The sequence below is a fragment of the Siniperca chuatsi genome, linkage group LG15 (assembly GCF_020085105.1).
Source record: "Siniperca chuatsi isolate FFG_IHB_CAS linkage group LG15, ASM2008510v1, whole genome shotgun sequence".
In the NCBI taxonomy this organism is placed as follows: domain Eukaryota; kingdom Metazoa; phylum Chordata; class Actinopteri; order Centrarchiformes; family Sinipercidae; genus Siniperca; species Siniperca chuatsi.
The window spans coordinates 8,339,916-8,361,144 of record NC_058056.1 but is presented as its reverse complement, the minus strand read 5'-3'; the positions used below and the strand labels follow the sequence as shown (position 1 = coordinate 8,361,144).

The 21,229-nt window shown below is 40.4% G+C and overlaps 1 pseudogene; it reads right to left on the bottom strand.

Annotated features, from left to right (window-relative positions):
• Positions 1-6,860: 6,860 nt before the first annotated feature.
• Positions 6,861-8,696, bottom strand: LOC122862221 (annotated as a pseudogene).
• Between the last annotated feature and the right edge of the window lie 12,533 nt (positions 8,697-21,229).

Here is a 21,229-nt window from a genome sequence, read left to right as displayed (position 1 = left end):
GTTCTCATGTCAACACTTATGTAACGTCACTTTAAAACTATTTCTGTATTGTTTTCACATATTGACTAAATAATCACAGTTTAAATGCTCTCATTTAAATCGTCTTACCTTTAAATACCACCGGACATGCTCGGTTCTGCACTGCAGGAGCTTGTGCAGGTTCACTGATCACTGAATGCCTAAATGTGGTGCAGGCACGAAAGATACTTCCAAATGAAATACATTAGTTTGAAATTCGTGCTGTGTGACATGAAAAAAAAATGTCCGTGGACACGAATCAATAGAATAAATACATTTCGTGACTATTTCACTAACTGCCGTGAGACTGGGTTGGTATACCACATGCTTATACTGAGTTTCTTTCTGACATACCCTGCATCGTGCTGATTTTTCTCACATTGCTCAACAAAAGAAATCAAGTCTAAATATGAGGCTACAGTAAATGATTTGAGGTGGTCTTTTTGCAGTGCAGGACTGGTTGAATTGTTTTCTGTGTTGCTTTTTAGGCAGGCCAAAGCATGAGTCAGCAAAATGCTAAGTACTCTGATTGATTTATAGGACTACATATTTACACAGTTATTATTCTCTTCTGCTAGACCCAGCTGAACTCCATTCTTTTTTGTTCTGCTTCAGGAGTTTGCAACCTTGTTGACTTTGATTTATGATCGACTAGATATTCGCTGTCATACACAGATTTATGACTTTATTTAAATTCTCTATTAGAAGGCAATTATAACTGAACATACACACTAACTTTTTCCCTCCCTATACTGTACTCTCTATTTGTTTTGCACTGAATGAAAGCATCAGCTTTTCGTTCACAGTTGAGCTCAACACAGTATTAAATCAGAAATGATTTTGATAATTAATCCCTTCAATCATTTTTTAAGCAAAAATGCCAAACATTTGCTGTTTAGCAAGATTCATGTGATAATTAACTGAATATCTTTCGGTTTTGGACAACTGGTCGGACAAAAGGCACAAACAAAAAATACATTTCAAGATTCACCTTGGCCTTTCGGAAATTGTGATTGGCATTTTTACCAGCAGTGACAGCGTGTGGCTGGTATTGTTTTCACCTTTCACCCTGTGAGTCTCTGTGTGTGTGTTTGTGTGTGTGTGTCTGTGTATGTGTGTGTGTGTGTGTGTGTGTGTGTGTGTCAGCATGGCAAAATGTGGTTCTGGAGACACCTACTGTAGTGGGAACTACCACAGAAGCGGTTGTGAGTACTTTGCCAGGTGTTCATATGTCTGTCTGTCTGTGGACAGATTTAGTTATCGCGATAGCGTTACAACCGTAAAGATGATAATAGCTACAACCCTAGTTAGACAATGTGTTAAAGACTTTTTGTGTACTTATTTTGTCAAAAATGTAATCAAAAAGATGAAAATGTAAGTTTTATTTATTTTTCTGCCGCAATACCTCACATGAAAAAGAGACGGCTAACGCTAGCTGGACAGACTTCTCTGTAAAACAGTGAGTGTGCAGGAGTTGCTGATAACTCAGCAGGTGTTGAAATAACATGAACAAAAAGTAACGTCTAGTGGGAACCAGTCCTAATGTTAGCAAGCTTGATCTTCTTTTGACAAATGGGAAAAACATGCACAATAGCCATAGTATCATTCTAGTTAATATTTCCTTACAGAAAAAGTGAGAAGTATTCACATTTCTGTTCAACATTAAGGGAGGGAGGAAGTTGGAAGACTGGAGGGGAGAAGCGAGAGGTAAATAATAAAAGTGATAAAAGTCAATGCTAGAGGAGTAAAAGAGCTAGAGGAGGAGAATGAGCAGGGATAGAGAATAAGAAAGATAGTAATCGAAGGCTTGAAGGAGGATGAGAAAGACTGTAATTGAAGACCTGAAGATTGAATCTGTCAGTCAACCTTGTAATGCTTCTACCACAGTGGTTCACTGTGGGGAGAACAGTACGACTGACAGCAATTAACTAACTCATTTCACAGAATTGATACTTTGCATAAGCATCAGAAGGGGAGATACAGAGCAGTGGAGGAAATGTTCCTCATTAGTCAGCTGTCCTCAGGGTACATACCCTGTTGTTGTCACTAAAGCTTGAATCAGTTAAATACTCATATTTCACACAAGATTTCACTACTTTGATGTTTTATCGCCTCTTTCTGGTTCAAGAGAAGCTCAGTGTTTGTGTGTGTGTGTGTGTGTGTGTGTGTGTGTGTGTGTGTGTGTGTGTAGATGTGTTTGGTCTGCATAAATTATATGAATGCCTGTAAGAGATTGCACTTGGGAGTCATCAAGACAACTCATTGGATCATGGTGGCACTCTTGTAAACTGTTGACCAGATCAACTTTGAGAGAGAGCTCAGTATAAAGTTGCTGACAGAAAAAGTGCAGCATCTATGCTACTGGAAAGATACAAATGTGGATTTGTTTACTAAACCATCTTCTAAAGCACACAGTGCACAGTGCCCAAGGGACTAAACTGGAGATGTTATTTTGGAACAGAGAAGAAGAAATCAGTGACTCAGGTCTTTTGCCGCCATTCTACCAGAATGTTTACACTGACCCCAATACATACAAGCAACAAAAATGGAAGTGGTAGGGTGGTGAATATGTTGTGAATGTATTACATATAGTTGTAAGAGCTATTGCCATTGGCCTTTCTGAGATATTCCTATGGCTTTTCTAAATCTGTTCAATGCACAGAAAGCTGAATTGTATAACTGACACAGCAGAACAGTCATTGACTGGCTATAAAGGGCTTGATGCAAATAAGGTAACTGCTTTATGTAATGACAACAGACAGGAAGTGCATACATTTGCCTGTGTTAATACATTTAGAATGGCTGGAAATGTTCACTTTGCTGTTTCCAATTACACACATGAGCTATTTAGATTAATGTGGTACATTTTGTCTCAGACAGAACACACATTTTACTTCTGACACATAAGTGCTGACAGCATTATTAACTGTGAAACACCGCTCCACTAGGTTAAAGCCAGGGATGGAAAGAGTACTTGAGTATTTTACTCACGTAAAAGTAAAATTACTTGTGTAAAAATTTACTCCGATGTATACACTAGTGGAACAACACCACACTACTCTCAGGTGTGAAACGCACCACCAAACCCTCATGTCCAAACCAACAATACATTTCTTTTATATAGACAGATATTTGCCTTGCATACAACTGATTATCAATATACAACCACCTTCCTCAGTGTAGTCTTACTAGAATTAACCAAAAAACAGGACAAAACACAGACCATTACCATAAAACAAAATTCAATGACAATAAATAATAAGAGCTATGCTACATAAATTAAATAACCTGCCAGAATAAAGCATCACCAAGTCAGCCAACACAGGACAGCAGTTGCAGCCACATTACACATTAAAGCAAAAAGAGACTACCACTCTGTTCACATAATACAGGGACATACAGACACTATATTATTTTTTACAGCTTTTCTGTTTGCACTGTGAGCAATAATAGCCATGTAATTTTTATTTCACTAGTCAGAGCAGGACAAAAGGTTTACTATTTGAAAATGTACATTTATGAATATAAAATGTTGCCATAATGATGATAAAATGCATCAAGTAAAACTTGTTTCCTATGCCAAGGCTTGGTTGGCATAGGTTAATTTGATTACATTGTTTTAAATTTTTTGTACTGTTCACAAACTGCTAAGCCAGGCCCAGGTGTGACCACAACTCTCACACCGCCTGACCCTGAACGTAAACATTGAACATGTACCGGTTACAAACCGCTCAGCTGACACTGAACATATCACTGACTTTATTGTGAATTTTTCATGTGACTTTTGTCCTTACTCTGTAACAGATGGGACTTGAAATGTAGCAAAGTACAATACTTGAAATAAAACATATTTAAGTACAAGTAAAATTACTGATTTGTAAAAATACACACACACAAAAAAAAAACTTAGTTCCAGTAAAGAGAGTAAATGTAATTTGTTACTTCCACCTCTGGTTAAAGCCAGAAGCTACTGCTGAGGTCAACCAAATCAATACAAAAACTGCAGCTATGCTTCCAGTGTTTGTCTGTCTAACTTGTTTTTGCAGTACAGCAATAGCAAGCCACCTTGACAGTGCAGACATTTGAGGGAACAGAGAAAGTCCAAAATGGAGGAAGCTATTGATCTATTGTTGCTTATTGTCATTTTGCATCATCCATTTCTGTTGGAATATAAACTGCTCCATAAAAGGAGGAATGGTTTGCAGACAGCCATGGCCTTCAAACCCAACTGCATTCTCTCATATTTTCACATTGCAAGATAGCTACTGGTTACTCAAGCACACTGCAAGTGCTATAAAAGTGCTACTGGCTCTGGGTCAGTGGGTCAATGTACTTAAGCGTTAAAAAGTAGCTTTGTAGGTGTGGCTTGTCATTATATTTTCTAGCTTTGTACACTACACAGTATTTATGCCAGGCACAGTTGCCACTTTTGTGTATGTACACCGCAATGCTTACTTTGAGTTGGAGGGTTTGTCTTTGGAAAAATAAGAGCTAATAAGAAGAAGCTTGAACAGGTTATTTAAAAGGTGCTTTTCAATGGTTAAAAATTCTCACGATGGACAAAAAATGGTGTTCTTTATACATGCTCCAAACTTTGTTTGAAATAATGTGGGTTTATTTTCCAAACATTCCACAGCATTTGAGACGAAAAAAGTGTGTGAAATGATCATCCCAGCAGCGCAGCAACGTTCAGAGCAACACCAGCTGTCAGATGATGGCAGTGCCCTTAGCGCTGTCATGGTTGTATTGTCAATGGCTAAACTGAACATTTTGGTGATGTAAGTGTGTGACATGGGTTAGTTTCTGCCAACTGCTGTACACTGCAATGAAAAATGAGCTTTCAAAACCCAAAGAAACACACATTCTTGTCTTGCTATCCTTGGGGGGACCAATTCAATTACTACACATCGATTTAAACATCTTAACAAAAACCCAATTCTGACCTTCATCCTAAAAACAAATGTTTTTAACCCTAAAATAAACTGTTAAACGTGTGACTTTTTGACTTTTCAGTGTCCTGAAGCAGTATGATTTAAATAAGAGCACACAGTCACAAGCACGTGTCAAAAACCATCCATTCCTCTGCAACCTGATTGATGTGAGCTCAATTGAAGCCACTTTAAATCCAATGATCCTATTAATTATGAAGGCAAAGAGAAAAGGGACATTCATAGATGATAAGACTGCTCTCTAGGACTTAATAATTAACAACGTGGAGAAAAAATTGTGTGTGTGTGAGAGAGAGAGTCAGTTTTAGATGATGTTTATGTGTATTTGTATGTGTGAAACTAACTCTGTCCTTCAGTGTGCTGAAATGAGCACACACTCAACCACAGATTCTCTGTCTTGTACACGTATTTTGGCACAATTTGCGGCTTATTATGAAGTCCCATAGAGCAGGCTTATCATTTTAGTCGCACTCTCTACGCGTGGCATTAACTCAGATTACCTTCCAGACAGGAAGGCTGCAGTACGACACAGAAATTTGCAAATATAATCGATTACTTTCAGTTACTTCTGATAAACAGATAACCTAGTATTTTTCATAGAACTTAATGTCCATTTTGCTACATATGCTGTACTTAACTCTCACCAACACTAGAGTGACTGTTAGGGTAACAGTCAGGATAACTACACAAAGTGTCAGGTAGCTCTTTCTTGGAAAAAAATATTTCTTCACAAAAATTGGACTTAGCAGAGGATGATGTTAGTATTCATTGTGAGCAGTGATCACCATCATGGCTACACAGACAGAGGCTGCACTCTTATATCTCACCTGAAAGTCACATCGATTAAAATTTAATGTGAACTGCAGAACATAGAAATGATCCTGGCTGTTCATGGTGGACTGCATGTTCTTAAAGCACAGACTGCATCCACAGTGCACCCACACAGGTTTTGTCACTTATTGCCTGATTCTCAAGACTGTGTTCAAATGCAGACTGTGCTTGATTGACATCTCTCTCACGCTCTCATTAGTTTGCACCTGTTAAGGCGGGACAATTTATACTGTCATCACTGTTATTAGTTCACAGAGTGTGAAGACATCCCGTAATTCCCAGCATAGCTCCACCCAGCTTCGACCTGACTACAGGTCTAATTAGCCAACTTATACCATAAGGAACATAGGTGTTGGGATTTAGGTAGGGCATGTTTGGTTATTAGCAGAAATGTCAAAGATATTTATGAATATTAATACAATTATTAATATTATCAAATTTATTAATATATATTAATAATTACAGGGCACCACTCTGGGATCAGGGACAAATAATCTAATGTGAAAAACAGTCTCAAAGGTGGCTGTCCACCTAAAAATGTTGATATTTAAGGCACAATCTTACATTAAAAAAGGGGGGCAGTGAAGGGTAAGATCCAAGCACTGACCGCTATTATCACATGTACACACAATAACCACAAGCAACTGCCCTTAGTCTGATAAAGCACAGTTATTAGCTCCCACAGTGGCTAAAGCTAACACAATTAAAATGGCCCAACAGCGTGGTACTGATACAAAATGGAATGTGCTTAACACACACAGCAATTCAAGCAGAGCGGCCAGTCACTTTTCCAAAAAGCAAAGCACAATTCACAACAATGCAACTTAGGTAAAATAACACACAGTTATAAAACACACAGTTATAAAATCTATCTCTCCCCAGACACAAGCCTCTTACTTGAAATCACTCTTGGCTAGCGATTGATGGATGCGTCAGTCTGTTTGGGTTTGTCTGGCGGAGTTTGTCTCGGACGCTGACAAAGCCGGGACCGGTCAACTGGCGAAACTGTTCCTTTTGGGGCAGCAAAGGAAAACAGTGGCCAACGTCATTAGGGAGAAGGTCTCAGTGGCGAGCTTGCTCTCTGTGAAGTGAACGGTCAGTCCGTGCCTCTTCCTTCTGCAGGTACGGGATCGTTATGGGGAGTAAACGATCAGGATCCAAAGTGTTCAGCAAACACAAAATAGTCTGTTCTTGTCCAGCAAGTTAAGACTCTTCCCAGGGAAATTAAAGCTCACATGAAAAGCATCTTCTTGTGGTAACGGCAGTTACCGTTGAGAGAGATGTGATGTGCCTCCTTAAACGGGTTACTGTGGAAATGGCAAAGGGCAATGTGGAGTGCCAGGCTTTATAGAGTTAATGTCATCATAGCTGTGCACTGAGATTTCATGTGCTGTCTGACGCATCTCATCCAATAGGAGTCCGTTGTTTAGATTCAACTGAGATCTCGCATTGGGTTCAAACAAGATCTCATCTCACTTTCACATTCAGGTGTGAATTAACAGTTGTGTCGGCTTGGCACCTTCCTATTGTCTGTTCTTTGTTTCTAAGTCAAGCCTCTTAGTGAAGGCTTTGGATTTTCCAGGTAGGCCTGTCTTTTATCCCTCACACATGGTGAGGCTGGGTGACGAAAGCCCTCCATTCTCACCGGCCTTGTGGCTTTCGATCCAGTCGATCCCCTCAGCCTTAATCTCTTGTTCTGTGCTTCTTCTCCAGGTCATTCTAGGTATTCCTCTGTTTCTCTTGCCTTGAGGGTTCCATGTTAATGGCTGTTTGGTGGTTTATTTTGTGTGGCCCATCCAGCTCCACTCCTAATTTGAAGTTCTATCGGTTCTTGCTTGGTGCGCTCCTACAGGTTGGTGTTGGTGATGGTGTCTGGCCAGTAGACTCCCAGGAGGCGTTGGAGGCAGCGGTTAATTAATGTCTGTAGTTTGTTGAGTATGTTTTCCATGTTTCGGATTTGTACAACAGAATGGATTTGATGTTTGAATTAAAAAAATTCAGTTTAGTTTGAAGCACTAGTTTTTTTTTCCAGATGTTATTTAGGATGTCGAATGCTGTGCCTGCCTTTCCTATTCTGGCTTTGATATCTTCCTCTGTTCCTCTGTCCACAGTAATTATGCTCCCAAGGTATGTAAAGTTGTCTACCTCCTCTAGTTGGTTATGATCTATGATTATTGGTGCAATGTTTTTGTTATTGATTCTCATGACTTTTGTTTTTGATGTGTTGATCTTGAGTGTAACAGCAGTTCTTTCCAGTTCCCTGCATCTGTTGGTGACTGTGCAAGTAGTGTTATATCATCAGCAAAATCTAGATCCTCTAGCTGTTCGGCCAGGCTCCACTGTATGCCGGTTCTGCTGTTGTTGGTTACTTGGTTCATGATCCAGCCTATGCAGAGGAGGAAGAGGAAGGGTATGAGCAAATATCCCTGTCGCACACCAGTCAGGACCTCGAAGGCCTTTGATGGGCATACTTCATGAAGGACTTCACATTGCATCCCTTGGTAGGAGTTGTTGATGATGCGGATGAACTTCAGTGGGATGACAAAGTGTGCCATTAATTTCCAAAGTGTCTCACAATCGACACTGTCAAATACCTTTACAACATCTATGAAATTGACATAGACATAGACATAGAGAGTTCCATTCTATGGATTGCTCGATGATAATCCTGAGGGTGGCAATTTGGTCTCCTCTGTAGATTCCTTTTTTGGGAATCTTTACAATGATGCTATCTCTCAAATCCGACAGGACTTTATTTTTCTCCCAGATAGCCTGCATGAGGTGGTGATGCACGCTGGCGGAGGTTTCAGTGTCTGCCTTGAGGGCTTCAGCAGGTATCTCATCTGGCCCTTCAGCCTTACCTCCTCTCAAAGCCTTAATGGCCTTCCTAAGTTCCATCTTGGTTGGGTGGTTGCAGTTTATCTCCAGCAGGGTTTGAGCTGGTGGAATCTCTGCTGTCAGTTGAGGGAGTTGTGTGTTGAGCAGCTCTCTAAAGAGTTCAGTGCATCTCTCAGTTGATCTTCCTTGGTTGTGAGGAGTGCACCTTTTGTGTCCTTAATGTGTACTTGTGCATGTTTGAATTAGTTCCTTCAGATTGTTTTTTCCCCTGCTGCATCCTCTGCTTGATCTTCTAAATCCTCTTTTTGTCCCTTCTGACACTTTTCTTGACTGTCTTGTGTGCTGCCACATTCTTTCTGTGGTGCTGCTTTCTTTATTCTAGTTATACTTCTATTTAGTACCTCCTTTTTCCCTTCTCTCACCTACTTAATTGTGTTTGTGTGAATAGCCAGGGTTTGCTTTTTGTCTTTTTTCTCGCTATCACTCTTCACGTCTTCAGATATTTCCACCTATCATCCAATGAATTGGGGCTTCTGTTTCTTGGTCTTGTAGTCCTTGAAACCGGGTGTGTAATGTAACCTGACATAGTGCCAATGTGCCTAAATCATGAAATTGCAGTACCTTGCTATTAATAGGTGATGGTCCAACCCAGCATCTGCTCCCCTTTTCACTATGATATCCAGCAGTGAGTGCCTAAACTTCCGGTTGATGCAGATGTGGTCGATCTGATTTTCCATTGTGTGGTTGGTGGAAACTCATGTTGCTATATGGATGTCCTTGTGTGGAAAGCTCCAATGACCAAGTTGTTGTCTGCACAGAATGTTGCAAATCTTTCTCCATTATCATTTATGGTACCTAGCCCTTGTTTTCCCATTATCGTCTCATAACCATTGTTTTTTCCCCCATCTTCGCGTTCATGTCTCCCATTAAAATCCTGATGTTCTTTTCTTTCTTGGTCTGGAGTATGTGATGTAGTTGGTTGTAGAAGTGGTCCTTGGTTTCATCATCTTAGTCGTTAATGGGGGCATAGCATTGTAATATTTGAAGGTTTATTTTCTTATGCGTGGTATGAAATTTTGCTGTAATGATCCTTGAGTTAATGGGTTCCCAGCTGATGAGGGCCCTTTGGGCTTCTTTGGATAGCATGAACCCTACTCCCTCTGTATGTGGTGCAGAGACTTCTGGGTGCCAGTACAGTATGGATTCACCACTGGCCAATTTAACCTTCCCTGACTGGAAAGGTTAAATTGGCCTGGTTTCACACAGGCCCAGGAAAGATATTCTGTACCTTCTCATCTCTTCCAATATTACTGCTGTCTTTCCCCCTGTATAATTGGTCCTGACATTCCATGTTGCAATGTTGGTAGATTGTCTAGGTGTCAGAAGATTCAGACGCACAGTCTCATTGCGGTTCTCTGCGTACATGGTCATATTCTCTTTAGCTTGGAAAACAACTTACTAAGGCTTTGGATTTTTTGGTTTTCATTGATGTTTCTGTAGCATGTATGTTTTTTACAGGTTGGGGTTGCTAATTTTGGATTTAATTTTAATCAGTCCCCTACCCTAGCCTAATGTCCTCCCTTTAATGGATTACAGTCTCATTCCACATGGGACCAGACAGGCTTAGGGTTGTGCAAAAGCTGCCTCGGCACATCAAGCCCAACCAACTCCTGCTAGTGTGTAGTGAAAGCTGCAACCAGTACAACATTTCATACCAGCAGCACGAGAAAGTGTGTGCAGGTCTAATATTAATTGTATGAGTTCACTTCTACACTGAATTGCATTGTATTGTATGTATGACACTGTATGACATTGTACAGCACCTTGGTTATTATGCATCAAATGTCTAGTGACACTTTACTGAGTATCCAGTTGTTATCAACCTATGACACTAATGGGGCAGTGAAAAAAAGTAAACGGTTTCTTTACAGTTCCATTATAAGGAATAATAAGCAGTTGCCATGCAACCAGCTGCGACTTTGATTTAATTTATGAATGGTCGTCAGAAGAAGATGAAAGGAAGGAAATAAGCTTGGATACTTCAGCACAAACCTCCAGTTGTGCGCATATGACATAAGCCGACCTCAACAAATTAGAGAAGAGCAAAAATGAAGCTAACACTGTGAAGCAAACAACATTGGCTTTGAATTGCCTTCAGACTTGGCTAAGTCTAAATCAACATTCAGGTCGTTAAGACTGAGCTGAATATAATCTTGAGGCAGTTTACCCCTTGGCCCTGTAGCATCACTTGAAAAATATCTGAGCAAAATTTCGCCTGGTGCAAAAGCCCTCTATCTGCAGCCCAGGAGGGAAACTACCCAGGGGACCACTGTTCCCCTGGGAGTAAACTAGCTGTCACAGATGGTACCCAGGATCTGCAGAGGAAGGGACACACATGGCTTACACCAACCACAGCCTGATAGCCACTGTCATACAGAAACTGTCTGATGTGGGACTCTAGGCAAGGGAGATCATAGCAGTGACTGGGCATCATATAAACATACAGAAACTGTCTGATGAGCGGAGAGCTCCTGCCTCCCAATAAGGAGATCGTGGGATTCCCGGACCAGACCAACATCACACAATCTCTCTGGGTGGAGTCTGCATGTCCTCCCCGTGTTACCGTGGGTTCTCTCCGGGTTCTCCGGCTTCCTCCCACCGTCCAAAGACATGCATGTGTAGTTAATTGATATAGGTGAAATTGCCCATATTGAATGAATGTGAGTGAATGGTTGTCTGTCCTTACGATGTTGGCCACTGTCCAGGGTGTGCCCTGCCTAAGGCCCAAAGTCACTGGGATCCAGTTAGCGGTAGATAATGGATGGATGGATGAGTTGTGATTTATAGCCTAATGAGTCACAGACCATAAAAAATAAACAAAAAACCTGTTTGTCTTGCAGGTTTGAAAGCTTGCTAAAAAATCTACTGGAGAACATCCATAGAGAGCAGGAAATGATGGAGCAACATACTGTCTGATCAAGCTGTTAACTCATCTGAATCACACATGCCACCAAAATGATTATTGAATTATTTCACTGGTTGCACAATAAATGGAAACATACAGATAAATGTACATGATACAAAGTAGCTGGCCTGCTGTAACCTGTATAGACACAAAGTATCAAACTAGTGTGCAGGAAAATGTTTGTGTTGCTTGGCAACAGTCCGGTCCCAGTTCAATTGCAGAACTATTTGTGTTGGTGCCTTGGCGGAGCCAAATAAATTGATTAAATAAACAAACAAATCATAATCTGGTGTTGCTTATTACTGTTAACTAATAAATGGCGCTCGTAGATTGACTGATTTGTTTATTTGAGTGTCCTGCACCTTATGGTGCCCAGCCCGCATGGGCTTACAAGACACTGGACAACAACGTAGAACTGTTGTAGAAAAGCAATATCACACTCAAGGTCGTGTTGTTGTACTGAATATCAGCACAGCATGAGTGGTATTGAAATAAAATATATATGAATGAAAGTTGCAAATTCATTTGAAGACACCTCCACAGCTTTAATGCCACTATAATCGCAGTTTTATAATAACAATGTATCAAATGAGTGTGAGAGGCGTTGCTCGTAGTGATAACCTTCATAGAATTATCACCTGAATCTGGACTTACACCAGGTCACCAGAAACATGAGTCAAAATTATTGACAATGTTGCTTTGTAACTGCTGCATGTGTAAATAAGCAACTGTTTGACATTTCATCTCCTTATAAGTTGATATAATGAACTGGTTAGCAATGGTGGATAAATGCACCATGATTTTTGATTTGATTTATGATTTTTAGGTGCTTTACTAAGATGAAATATTATATAGGCCACCACAGACCTACAAGATGAAGCAGATATTGTACTGTACATCTCCACTCTCCTTCAGATCAAAGTCAGCTGATCAACCCCAACAGGCTCCATCTCATATGCTTTATCCTATTCTGCTAGATTTTTTATCATTTGTCACTGAAGCCAGTGCTTGACACAAAGTAAGATGAGAAGGGAGGAGGGGTTGTTGGAGATAAGACAGTGATGAGTGCAACGATTATACACTAGATCTCCTTTACACCACATATTAATCTGCACCATGGCTAATTAGATTGTAAATGATGGAGCCAAAAGCCATGCAGATATAAATGTTCCCATGATGCATATGTATGTATACAGTATGTATAGCATGTCATCCGTTCAACTTCACACAGTGCGACCCCAGGTGAAGGCTGGTTGCTAACATGCTGGTGTGAAGGCTGGAGACTAGCGTGCTGGATGCTAGCAGACAGGGATGCAGGCTGAGATACAGGCTGAAGGCTAGCAGGCTGGAGTGAAGGCTGGTTGCTAGCTGACTGGGAAATTGGGTGGAAGCTAGCCACCTGAATGCTAGCAGGTCAAGTGGCAGACTGAAGACTAGCATGCTGGTGGCTAGCATGCTGGAGGCTAGCTGGCTGGGAAGCAGACTGAGGAGCAGGGGTGTTTAGAAAGTCTTTTGCCCACTCAGGTAGCAAACTCCTCAGCCAAGGCTTAGAGGCCTCCTTGTGTGCCAAAGTTAGAGCTGCCTGTTTGTACTTGTTATTAGGGGCCCTCCTCCAACAAGGCACAGGAGGCCATAAGCCAAATCGAACACATCATCCTCTAATAATCCGTCTGCGGGGTCCATGGTTATGGTCAGTTCGTACTGTAACGGATTGGCAAGCAGAACAACAGGCACCCAAATACAGACTAGGTAGAATAGCTAGTGCAGTTCAAAGAATGTATTACTAAAGTAAAAATAACAACAGGCTTACTGAAATTATGAGGCAGGCAGAGATCAAAACCAGAAGGCAGTCCAAAATAATGCAACCACATCCAAGGAGCATGCAGAAAATCTCAAGTCCAATCAGGCAGAAAGTCCACAACAAAAATTAAGACAATCCACACAGTGGGAAACTCCAGGGAAAAGGCAGGAAAGTTTACCACAAAGGACGAACTGACAAGGAAACATACTGAATAAATACACACTGAGGGAAGGACAATTAGACACAGGTGCAACCAATCAGGACAGGGCACACAATAAAAACTGGAGGGAAAAGCAAACAAAAAGGTAGGAAGTAAATCTACAAGACACATGAGGAACGACTCTTAAAATAAAACAGGAAATTACTAAACTAAAACCTCAAACCATGACAAACTGCATACTTAAAAATCTGCACAGATTCAGAATGGGATACACAATCATTGGTATACAGTATAGTGAGTACAGCAGAGGTGAGAGAACACAACCCTGAGGGGCCCCAGTGTTGAGGGTCATAGGCCTAGAGAACATGTTACCTATCTTAACTACCTGCTTTCTTATCTGACAGAAAATCTAAAATCCAGTTGCATAGAGACTGATTGATTCTCAACACCTGGAGTTTATAAAATAGTTTAAGGGACACAATAGTGTTAAATGCTGCATCCTCTACAGACCTGTTAGCCCAATTGGAAACTGAAACATGTCCATCTCAATATTGGATAAATGGTTAAGGACCAGTCACTCAAACCCCTCCCTAACAACAGAAGTCAGAGCAACAGGCCTGTAATCATTCAGACTGACAACAGTAGACTTCTTGGGTGCAGGGATGTCAACAGCAGATTTAAAACATGCAGGGACTTTGCATAACCTAAGAAACCAGTTAAAAATATCTGTGAAAACAGAGGCAAGTTGGTTGGTGCCCTGCTGCCTTCCTGCTATTTTGTTTGCGAAGCAAGGGCTTTAACCTTGTGCTCTTTAACCACAAAAGGAGGGATTGCAGGCTCTACTGCGCTGCGTTGTTCATCTGACTGCAAATCAAATCTGCAATTAGAATGTTTTCAACTTATCTGGGAGTAGGGGGTCCTCAACCTGAACTGTCTGTTCTCGTACCCTGTAAATCCCTCTTCCCACTTAATATCTCTAGCACCTCTGATAGGAGTGATTTCCTAAGTTTTACTCCTAGTCCTAAAAGTAGGACCAAAATATACATTCTGAGAACTTTTGGCCATTTAGGATGGATTTCCTAGTCTAAAACAATTGATAAAGACAGCCCCAGGGCATGTCAATGGACAAACTTTGAGGGAATGCTTGGCTTAATTCATCGAATCCTGTGGCCCAAGAAATTCATTATTCTCTAATTTCCTCAGCTAGGGAGAATCTGTGTTTCAGTTAATGAGAAGATACTTCTTTCCTGATGCAGCTCCATTTTGTAATTTAGGCTGATAAGACAGCTGTATTTTTATAAATCTAGCCTGCTGTAGCTATAATGTCAAATGTAAATGAGAGTCATATTATAAGGAGCATGTTAGCAGCAGGTGAAGAGGTGGCTCAAGAGGATGATGGATGGAGAAATGTGATAGACTGATGGAATGGATTGAAGGGAAATGTAGGTGAGACGAGGAAATGGGAGAGAGGGAGGGAAAGAATGTGAAAGCTGGTAGCTAATGGTGAGAAAACATTTTGGCAGCCGGCAGCAAAGTGGTGGAAAAAAAAGATGGAGAATGGGAAGGATAAAGAGAGAAATGATAAGGGAAGAGAATATACAATACATTATCAGGAAGCGAAGAAGAAATGGCCACATGATGGCTGAGAAGCAGAGGAGAATCGGTGGGCAGAGATTCGAAAAGGATGAGAAAGGATGAAAGGAGGATTTAAAAAAGTTAACTGGAGTAAAGGAGGATGACAGGAGAGGATGTACAGGTCTGCATGGAGAGAAGGAGAGGTGTGCAATTTGAAAAAGAGGAGAAGTATGAGGAATAAGCTGGAGGGAGAGTGGACGACAAGATGAAGTGGAAAAGAGGATGTAATGAAAGAAAACAGAACAAGGAAATAAAGAGAGAGGGTAGATGGGGTGGATTAGACAGTAAAAATAAAAGAGAGAAGGGGTGAAACACTGAGCTGATTTCCAGCTGATGGATCTCATCCATAGCTCCAACACCTACACACTCTTTTACACACACACACGCTTGTTCTCTCACATCACACGGGGGGGACAGAGGGAAATTAAGTGAAGCTGTTTCTACCCTGAGGAGCCCATTTTATCTTCTTTGGAACATCAATTCACACACAACAGGCCACAGGAAAGACATGTCTGAGTGAGTGAGTGAGTGAGTGAGTGAGTGTGTGTGTGGTGCTGCTATCTGTCTGTGGAGAGAAAGATGGCGATAATCCTCTCAATGTCTCAAACCCACCAGTAAAATTATGCAGAGTGATCAAAAATAAAACATGTTTAATTGATACTTTATAATGTAGTTAACTTACATCGTTCGTAAAATGACTGAAGTCAGACCTCTTTTACAATTTTGTGATATAGCATGATGAGCCTGGGAATGGTTCTTTTTTTCCCCCTCAAAATGTGTGATTAGCATTTTTGGAATAGAAGTCTTCAATAGAAGCATTTCAGTAAATTTACCTTCAGCAATAAAAGCACAGCCATATGTCCACCGAGTATGTCAGAAAACAGATGTTGGGTGAACACTAGCCAGCTGTTGAAACTGCTAAGAACCTGTAGAAAGCCTTGCTTGCTGAGCTCAAACTGTACATTTATAAACATACATGTGTGATGACTGCATTGTGAAAAAAATGCTTGTCGCACTGCCTGCACTGAAAAACAAAATCAGCTCTGTAAAGATGGCACATTGACTAGTATCCATCTTCATGAAGAGCTCTGATCAACAGCCACATGACTGATGACTGTCCGCTCCAACCATCTTGTGTGCTGAAGGCCACAGGTCAGTGTGTGGGTGTGTGAAATTCCACTCCTTGGCCAAAGGGGTCAACAGACATGCTAAATGCTTTACTGTGCCAAAGGGCCAAATGCATTCACCCACATACAGTATATCTGGACACTCACAAACAGTAAGCATCTCACCTGTCAAGAGCAACCATTTATTTCCATTTCATAATCCACTTTTCCAATTCACTCACACAAAAAATCAGGTTGTCATACAGAGCTGATCTATTGCCCTTTTCTCTTCCCTATAGTGCTGTGTTATTATCCTGGTTCAGTACTGTGATTTGCTATGGGAAAAAAGGTTACGTTCTTTGTCATGGGCCCCATTCATGATAGTCCAATACAACAGTCTTGCAATAAATCCTACCTTCATGAAGGTTTTAATCAGGAAATACGGGGGTGCTACGGGGAGCTCGGCTCCCTGAAAGAGACATGAGCTCTATAATAGTGTAATTTTTGGTGCCACTGTTTTTTTCTGTATAAATGTATATATTTCCTGTATATTTACGTTCCTGAAATAAATAGGCAAGTAGTAAAGCCGTTGTCATTGTCCGTATTTATTCGCGCATAACAATTTCAGATAATTTGTTACTAATAAACACAATGCTGTCTATTCCTGCTGTGGCCAGCCATGCATGTGGGCACACTCAACATGTTCATAATTGTCATGGGATGCAACCCATGTCTTGTCTGTTTAACAAAGTAACACAAACTGTTGCCTGTCCACTGTGCGTTGGCAGTTTTGTTTCTCGGCAGAAAGCAATTAATAAAATATTACAACAGAGAATAATTTTTCTGTTTCTTTGTTTTCCCAGGCCAAATATTCCCTATGAACTGACATAATAATTTTGCATGTATAGGCACCCAGAGAGGGGAAAAACCTGAGTGAGTGAGCAAGGTATGGGAAGATAAAAAGAGATACAGTAGGTTTATAGAAAAGGAAGAGTTGAAGAGATGCTGACCTACACAAAGACAGACAGAAGGACAGACACGTAACATTTTGCAGACAGCAAAACATTTTTACACATTTCATTTTACACAAAGCACAAAATGAACAGAGAGCATAATCTCTAACAATATTAACACTCACTTTTCATATTGTTATTATTGCGTGTCTTCTGGGAAGCCATTTTTACAGAAAGAGGCTATTTTCCTACTTTCTACTTATTTATGAAAATGCATGCTGTTACACATTCTCAAACATGTTCACAGGATTTATGAACACTGGGAAGCGTGGAGTGAAATTAACCTTTCAATTATATCAAGGTCAACACCTCATTTTAGTTTTTTGCTGTGCAAAAATATACTGGTACAACACTTTTCAAATAAAAAGATGTCATTGATGAACATGATGCAGAAGCAGAGCCTATAATAGTCTACAAGCAATAAATAGTAATCTAGCAAATAAATAGCATACAGGACTGACAGTTTTTGAAGGCTAATTCTATAATATCAGTTTTGGAGTAAAGCTAAGCAGGTTTGGTGACCAGTCATTCTACATCAGTACCACATGGATCTGCAGGGGAAATCAAACTAAACTTTATTTAAATTACTCACAGAAAGTTATGCTACATTTCACTTCACTTGAAAGGATTTATTTATCTAATCTGGTAGTAACTTTTAAGGAGGAACTTCTAAAATACATTAGCAGGACACTGCACAATACACCACTGTTTAAACCCCATACAAGGAATGCTGAACAATGATGGAATATCAAATCACCTCCATGTCTGTGTGTTTGTATATGGAGTAGAGGACATATTCATTCAACAATGCCAACAAGCTGTTTGACACTACACTCTGCCCAAAGCTAAAGCTGTAACAATAAAATATGTGCTGTAACAAATATCACAGCTAGTTCATAATTCATCTGGAAAAACTCACCTTACTTGGAATATTTTGCTTGGACTTATTGTGAAAAATCCTGTCAAATGAACATGTTTCTCCTGTAATAGTCCTTGCATTGTTCCATTCCCTGAAACAAGCTAATTAGACTAATGACATACCACACAAAGACAACGGCCAGTGTAGAGCAGTATTTCATATTTGGAGCCTTTTCTGTTTGTGATTAAACAATCAGCAGCTGGGCCAAGACCAGAATCTGCCCACTCGGTGGAGTGGGCAGATTCTGGTCTGGCATCATGTCATGAAACAGCGGTTTCTCGGTTGAAAAATTATCCAAAGAGCGCCGCAGGGGGACTAACGATTAGCCGAATAGCACCACGGGCAGGACTAATGTCCCTGTCAAGCTGTTGTCAGGCGTTGTCAAGCTGTGCAATGGAACCAAGGAGGAGTAATAACAACAATGGCGAACACTATAGACAAGATAGACATTGCTAGCGAAGCTGTTCTAAAATCAATAGCAACCCGACATCGTAGTTTGTTTTTACTTCGGTCCACTCTTAAAACCCCGGCAAAACCAGTATGTTGGGGCGCCCCTGTGGCTCACCTGGTAGAACGCGCGCCCCATGTTCAAGGCTAAGTCCTTACCGCAGCGGCCTTAGTCATCCCCTCTCTCTCTCTACCCCCCACATTTCCTGTCTCTCTTCAGCTATCACTATCTAATAAAAAGGCTAAAAGCCCAAAGGCACAATTTTTTTTTTTTTAATAAATAAAAAATAAACCAGTAAGTTGGCATCGTAAAGCATCAGTGTCGACTTAAAATGATGTTAGATTCAGATGGATACGTTATTACTTATGGAAAGAATCCCCCAGGCAATGACAGACTGAAGATGGAAGTGTAGTGTAACGAGTAGACAATTCTGTCTGAAGAAACCTGATGTTTGAACCAGGAAATAAAGATAATGTGGGGGGAAAAAACAGCATGGGACCAACAGTTATTAATAACATTTGGTGAGATTTGTTGGGTCTCTGTAATTAATATTATAAAGAGTACGGTCTAGACCTGCTCTATAGGAAAAGCGCAATGAGATAACTTCTGTTATGAATTGGCACTAAATATATAAAATTTAATTGAATTAAGGATATATTTCTATTATATTAAACTTAATTTTAAGCCAAAGATACATAAAAAATATAAACTGTAACCTTCAGTGACCTCAAGAATATTTAACTGCAAATGTTTTTTTCTCCCGCTAAACACGCATCTACCATTTTCCAAACTTTTATTCACCGCCCGTCAAAACACACACAAACCAGGCCCAAACTTCAAACTGCACATACTCATGCGATGCAAATACAACCTGTCAAAGAGTCACACCTTGACACAAACACAAATTTGCACACACAGATGCACAAATTGTCCCCAAATTGCATTCATTTGCAGGCAATAATATGAGCTGTCAAAAACAGGCAGACAGGCATGCATGTGTGCAGCCATGCACGCGCGCACACACCCACGTTCAAACCAAAATTCATGGACCATTTCACAGTAACTGGCTTTCATCGATGAGGAGTGCTTGTGTGTGCTAGAATGGTAAATATCAGAGGAAATTAGTTGTCCAGCCATGACAATCTGGCCATCTGTGTCCCACAGCAGAAACCGAAATAAATAAAATCAAATTAATAGGATAGAGAATAGATGGAGAAATAAGAGAAGGGCTGCGGCTATTAGGGGGAAAAAATGGAAGATTAGGGTGACATTAGATGGAGAAATTAGAAAATTAAGTGCGAAAGCCAACCATTACAAGTACTAAGGAAAACAAAGGGAATGCAGGGAAAGAGGTGCATCAGACAGGACCCACCAGAGTTCAAAGAATTCCAAAAAAAAAAAACATTTGCAGTTTCTGCCTGAAACAGATACAGTACATTAATGAATTTACACTTTAAACAGTTATAAGACCAATAAAGACAAAATAAACAAATTTACTTGTGTTCTTCCTTAAAGCTGCTCAGAAGTTGACAGTTGATTGTAACATATACCTAGGGCCTTGTATTTGTGGTGCTAGCAAATAAAGTAAATTAATGTTTTTTGGGCTGCTAATCATTTTAGAAGACTTGTATCTGCCTACATCATGGCGGTGATGGAGAAACTCCTATTGCTATGACAACTTAGCCAGTAGCTCCACACTTCCATTCCATAATAAAGCTCCTTCACCTGTGTCAGCATTGTTTAGCAGTGAGCTCCCCTGAGCTTCTCTGATCCTTCACCAAAATGGAGTCTCGAGGTCTAGTTTAAAACAGAACTGCCCCCCTACAGCCTCACAGTGTGCTTTGATACAGAGAAGATCCACCCCAAAATAAAATTCTCCTTTTCACAATTTCTTTAAAAGGGTGTATAATTACTTTATTTGCCTTTCACGTTGCCTTGTCTCCTCTTGTTGTTCTTAAAATGGTTCTGTCAAGACTCAGTTTTGTTCTTATGAACCCATGGTTTAATGGGACCAGCAGAAATTATCACTTTGTTTTTTGTTAATTTGGAATGCAATTTGCTTTTATATACAGTTTTCACCTTACATTTGCTCTTACTCCTGTGTGTTACTCTGAAAAGCTGTTGGCTTTCAACTCTTGCATACAGTCTTGAAACGGTTATCCAGGTCTTTCTAGCAAAAGAATACTAATCTCAGTGGAATGGTTAAATCAAGGTTAGAGAAAGTAAACCAATATCAGCGCAGTTCCGCTTTGGGGTGGATTTCCCTTTTCATAGCCTCAGAGGTCCCAAAAGCTCATCTGGAACCCAGTTTATCTCCCCTGCAGCAGACTCAGAAGTGGAACTGGCTCCCCTGAGGCCCAAAATGGAGTCAACACACCATTTCTGTGGAAAACACTCCTCAGTGGCTCAGAAGCTACAGCTTTTGTTCCCTTTACCTCAAATTCGATGCGTCTCAAAGAGATTGCTTTGCAGCATTTCTGTTACAATATTAGCTATTATCAATGGCACATTAAACTGCAGGAGTAACACTGCAGCCTATTACATAC